At 47.3% G+C, this 6,206-nt stretch overlaps 1 pseudogene; it reads right to left on the reverse strand.

Annotated features, from left to right (window-relative positions):
• Positions 1-860: 860 nt before the first annotated feature.
• On the reverse strand, positions 861-4,267 carry LOC119361312 (annotated as a pseudogene).
• Positions 4,268-6,206: the final 1,939 nt, after the last annotated feature.

Here is a 6,206-nt window from a genome sequence, read left to right on the forward strand (position 1 = left end):
ATAATAAGTATTGGGAATATTTGGCATATAAATACTCGGTATCGTACTTTGGAGAATAATATAAAGTAAATTTCAGAAGATTGCTAGCTAATCAACTCAATATCAAAATTTGGAAAGTAATACCGAATATACAATTGATTCAGAAATTCAATATCCTTGATGTCTTGGTAGAGTTTATCTTTGCTAGTTTTGAATGGCCGTGGCTAGCTCGATCAGCGCTTTGATTACCACCTGAGAAATTCGGTAACCGTGCAGTTACCGTGGTTTTTGCTATCCCACAAGAAATGTACGTACCGACCATTTTTTTATTGTTTTTGAAAATTTTAATTTGAATGGTGCAGGTACGTACATTTGTCATTATTTAACTAGGGCAGAAATATTAGCATAACAAGAAACCAACAATGGTCAATATGCCCCTCCTCACTAAACCTTCGACACTACTTCCCGATTAATCTGAGTATAACACATATCTGTACATAGGTCAAATAAATTTGAATTCAAAATTCATTTGAAAATTTTGAACGGTATCAGCTCGGTAATTTTTGGCAACCCCCGCCTCCCCGGTTATTTTCTTGGGATTCGGTGGCCAAAACTCTGAGCTAGATAGGCTAAAAAATCTTTGCACGAAGAGTACACTTCTTTTTGAACTGCACGAAGAATACACTTGGTTGGGCGCAAATTTGCAACGCAAGAGAATTTGAAGCTTGTGATTATTTGGCACTTCGTTTTTTGCTAGATCTTAGGGCCAGTTTCACTAACGAAATCGGGAGCCCAAGGCGCTTGTCTTATCAGAAAAAAATGGAAACCCAACCTTCACTCTCACATATAAGTAATTGACGAAAATGAGAGTGCATGAATCCTCACACCCGGTGTCTATAAGCATGGTTCTCGAGCTTATCAATATAAGTGTCATATGAGAAACATAAGCCTCTTATGAAAATGAAACCTGAAATTAAAAAGTTAAGATGGCATTTGGTTACATCCGCTTAGATAAAATACACCCAAACAATCTTCGACGACTTCGTTGACACTATGGTGAAAATGGGTGGCATCGGGGTGCTCACCGGTTCCGGTGGATAAGAGGTCAAGGTACACTGCAGGAAGGCTAAATGAAGTCCTCTCGCTTCTCCACATCGCGATCTGCACAATTTCTTATTGTGTGATGATGTGAAGATACCTGCAAAGAATCCCAAGATCAGATGAAGCTCCTTGCATGGATCGGCGCATCTTGATGGATCTTTTTTACTACAATAGACAAGTTTAATCAGATTTGTAAATCCGTGTACTGTAATTTGCCTACTGTCGGTGTCAAAACCGACGGATCTTAGGTAGGGGGTCCCGAACTATGCGTTTAGACAGATGGTAACAGGAGACGAGGGACACGATGTTTTACCCAGGTTCGGGCCCTCTTGATAGAGGGAAAACCCTACGTCCTGCTTGATTAATATTGATGATGTGTGTTATAAGAGTGGATCTACCACGAGATCAAGGAGGCTAAATCCTAGAAGCTAGCCTATGGTATGATTGTTGTTCGTCCTATGGACTAAAGCCATCCGGTTTATATAGACACCGGAAAGGGTTAGGGTTATACAGAGTCAGTTACAATGGTAGGAAATCTACATATCTGTATCGCCAAGCTTGCCTTCCACGCCAAGGAAAATCCCATCCAGACACGGGACGAAGTCTTCAATCTTGTATCTTCATAGTCTTGGAGTCCGGTCGATGATGATAGTTCGGCTATCCCGACACCCCCTAGTCCGGAACTCCCTCAGTAGCCCCTGAACCAGGCTTCAATGACGACGAGTCCGGCGCGCATGTTGTCTTCGGCATTGCAAGGCGGGTTCTTCCTCCGAATAATTTATAAAAGATTGTGAACATCAAGGTAGTGTCCGGCTCTGCAAAAATAAATTCCACGTACCACCGTAGAGAGAATAATTTTACACAAGTTCAATCTGCTGACGTATTTTGTGGCGTGACGTCACGCCATTACCAAGCCTTTACTCGAATTGTTTTTATTGTACCACCTCAGCGCACTTAGCGAGGCGGTTTCCTTGGCACGTCTTGTCGAAGCAGAGATCGTGTTCCCCTTATTCCAGGATTCCCATCAATACGGACATGGGTAACCCAACCGCGCCCGTTACCACGCCCCCTCCATCGAAGGCGGGTTCCAAACGGTCACGGGGACGGCTCTTGGTATTCTCCCTCTTTATAATGAGACCAAGACCCGTTCTTTTCCTTCAATCCTCTATCGAATCCGCCCCTTGCCCCGAGTTTCAACACCCAAGGCTCCATATTCGGCTACCTTCGATCTTCGACAATGTCCGGCCCCGACCTACGAGGCCGGTGGATGCCCTCCTTCGTCACGGAAGAGGACGTGCTAAAGCTAAGAGACGCCAGGTACTTAACCTACGAGATTTCGCATAGGCTGCCTGCCCGAGGGCAAGTTATTCCTACTCCCGAGCGTGGCAAAAGCGTCGTGTTCGTGTCCCACCTCCGTCGGGGTTTAGGCTTCCCGACGGATCCATTCGTGAGGGGGCTCATGTTTTACTATGGGCTGGAATTCCACGACTTGGCTCCGGAGTCTATCCTTCACATCTCATCATTCATCGTCGTCTGCGAAGCCTTCCTCCGCACTACCCCCCACTTCGGCTTGTGACTCAAAACCTTCAATGTGGAGCCGAAGATGATTGAGGGGCGTCAGGCAGAGTGCGGAGGGGCGGTTATAAGCAAGAGGGCCGATCCTCCATGGCCCGAGGGCTCTTTTCAGGAGGAGCTCGGCTTGTGGCAACGGGAGTGGTTCTATATCACCGCTCCCAGGGGCAGCAGGCAGAGGCTGCCGCCCATCTTCCGCTCGGGCCCTCCACAGCGCCTGACGTCATGGGTCAACAAGGGGCGTGACTGGGGGTCGTCCAAGGACGTTCCCCTGTTGCAGGACCGGATTCGAGGCCTCCAAGAAAGCGAGATCAATCTGGCCGTAGTGGTACAGGTTATGTTGATCCGGCGCCTGCTGCCCTGCAAACGTCGCCCCTCCGCTTGTGGGAATTTAATCCGGAGGGGCCACGAGCTCTTCAACACTTCATGGGTTTGACACCCGTGGAGATGTACAAACTGTTCTTCGGATCGCAAGAGAAACCGGACACGCGGGCCGCCCAGCTCTCGTCCAGAAGGATGCTGGACGAGCTGACATTGCGGTGGATGATCCGTGACTCGGCGACGCGGTGCAGGTGGTCGACGGCCATCGACGCGCCCAGCAGCGCCTGGACACGCGCCTTCCACGACGACTTCACCGGCAACGCAGAGGCGGAGCCGCGGCTTCCGCCCTGCATCAGGTGGTCCCTGAGCGTGCCGTTGCTCGTTTGCTGGTACTGGTAACGAACATGCGGTCATGACGGAGGTGGTCGTGACGGAGGTGGCAGATGGTCTCGAGCTCCGCCATGTGATAAGCAATCCAAACAATTTCAAAAAAAAAAAAAACGCGCCTCTTGTTCGTGGCGTTGCGGCCCGTGATTCTTAAGGCTCTTGACCGCCACCTCCAGGCCATTGTGAAGACGACCCTTGTACACCGTTGCGGAGCCGTCCTCGCTGAGCACATGGCCGAAGTTTCCGGTCAAGAAGGCGATCTCCGACGACGCGAACTCCACGGGTACATACGTCGAGCTCACATACTGGACCATCGCAGACTCCTATGGATAATGGAAGACGATGGGTTAATTAAGCTGCAAAACCAACAAGATGAAAATGGTTCTTCCGACCGTGGATCTGTACGTACCTGCAGCTGCGGAGAGCGCGAGCCGGAGCCTGAAGCCATAGCAGATGCAGCAACCATTGTTGGTGGTGCCGCCGGTAGAAGAACGCTGGTGGGATTCGGAGGAACGACCTGGTCGAGGCGACGGGCAATGGAGATGTGGCTGAGCAAGGGGATAAGGATGAGGTGGGAGTCGATCCTGCGGTTGACTTCCCTGAACCTCTCGGCCTGGTCGTCGGCGTACAAGAACTTCCGGCGCGCGCTCCATTTCTGGCAAGCAACGACGAGATCGTGCGCCTCCTGGAGCGTGTCGCCCAGCCCGGCCAGCGGTTGCGCCACCCCCGGGTCCTGCAGCTGCACCAGCAGGTCGCCGATCACGGATACGCGGCGCGCCAGGTTCTGGCACTCCAGCTTGTTCTGCCGGGCCGTCTCCGCCGCGCTGGTAATCTTCGTGACGAGCCCGTGGACGTACAAAGCCAGCTGGGCCACCGTCGCCAAACCCGCCACCGTGGTGGCCGCCATGGCACCAGACTAGCTACACTGTATACCAACTAGCAAGACGTTAATTAGTACTACTGCAATCAAGCCACATTAATTAAAACCCACAACAAGAAGAGGTGGATATATATACATGGTCGTCGCCTCGCCGGAAGACGGCCGGGTCGTCGACTCCGCGTTATACTACTTAACATTACTTCACATTATTTCTCTAGGATTAATTTGAAACAATCATTTCTCTCTAATGATATTGATTTGGTATTGTAGATGCTGATAGTTTTTCTATGAATCTAATCAAATCTAACAAAGTCAACTCTAGTGTGCAATGCATTTTGAAATGAGGAGAGCACTTTGTTAACTTCTTCAAACCTACTCCGTCTGTTCGGAATTACTTGTCTCGGAAATGATTGTATCTAGAACTAAAATATGTCTAGATACATCCATTTCTGCGACAAGTAATTCCGAACGGAGGGAGTAGGTAACAAAATTATCATCTGCCTGAAAAGAACTTTGACACCAATTTTCATCTAATAGTTGGTTAATTAATTTGTTGCACATTTTTATGCAACTTTAGATGGATTTGTACAAAACAAATTATGTAATCGTAGGATTTGTTGATGTTTGTCAGGATCTAAATTATTGTGATACACATTGGCTAGATGGAATAACCGGGTGAACAAAAAAAGTAAAATGGGTATAATAAGAAAATCTTAGTTAAACCACGTGACATATGTGGTAGGCAATCCAAACAATTCAAAAAACAGAAGAAAAAAATCTTAGTTAAGAAGGTTCATGTAAAGCAATGGTCCCAAATCACAATCTATTCCCTTTTCAAAACTCACAGCACAAGCTTGGGCTCTTCCTACATGCCATAAATGACCCAACAAAAGCAGAACCACTGGCAGGCCAGCTGGTCCATGAGCCCGGTGGGAATGGGCTTCCCTTTTGGATACTCACCTGTCTATTTTCCCATACTTCTTCTTAATAGCAGCGGGGTGCCTTTCGTGCCTCTTAAAAAACATAGATGAATCATCGCATCTCAGTCCTCAACGGAATCAAAGTAGCTTCATCGGCACCACCAGTAAGCCACTTGTTTTTTGCAGATGATAGCATGTTGTTTGTCAAGACCAGTGCAGATGGAGTTGTTGAGATGTCTTCTCTCGTGGAGAGTTTTTGTAATATAATGTGTGATAGGATAAATCTGTCGAACTCATCAATCCACAAGCTACCTCCCACCCCTGCCCGTGCACGCGAACCTGGATCGGGGGGTAGTCCGTCGGATCTGACAACATTTCGTGTGCCATCAGCGTTGAAGCCCCCCCCCCCTCCTCTCCTCAAATTGTGGGTTTCAAGGCAAGATGGTGAAGGTGAGGTGGCACGGCTGCCGAGCCAACCGGGGTTCGCGTGATAAGAGTGCGACATATGGATCATTATATTGATTAAAGATTTTTTATGATAACATTGATTAATGAGTGCACGTTGGCTCTTATCACAAAAAAACCGGGGTTCAAGAAGAGTGCATGTTGTAATGTATAACATTGATTAAAGATTTTTAAATCCATCAAACTGAATTTTATTTTAGGTGCAGCTAGAACTACTCCGAGTCCTCATCATCATCCTCATCCTTGTTGGTGTTGTCCGAGGTATCGATCCATATGTCCTCCCAACGTTCGTTGTCTGACGCGAAGATCAACCTGAAGGAAATATGCCCTAGAGGCAATAATAAAGTTATTATTTATTTCCTTATTTCATGATAAATGTTTATTATTCATGCTAGAATTGTATTAACCGGAAACATGATACATGTGTGAATACATAGACAAACATATAGTCACTAGTATGCCTCTACTTGACTAGCTCATTAATCAAAGATGGTTATGTTTCCTAACCATAGACATGTGTTGTCATTTGATTAATGGGATCACATCATTAGAGAATGATGTGATTGACATGACCCATTTCG

Source organism: Triticum dicoccoides, chromosome 2B (genome assembly GCF_002162155.2).
Source record: "Triticum dicoccoides isolate Atlit2015 ecotype Zavitan chromosome 2B, WEW_v2.0, whole genome shotgun sequence".
Taxonomy (NCBI): Eukaryota; Viridiplantae; Streptophyta; class Magnoliopsida; order Poales; family Poaceae; genus Triticum; species Triticum dicoccoides.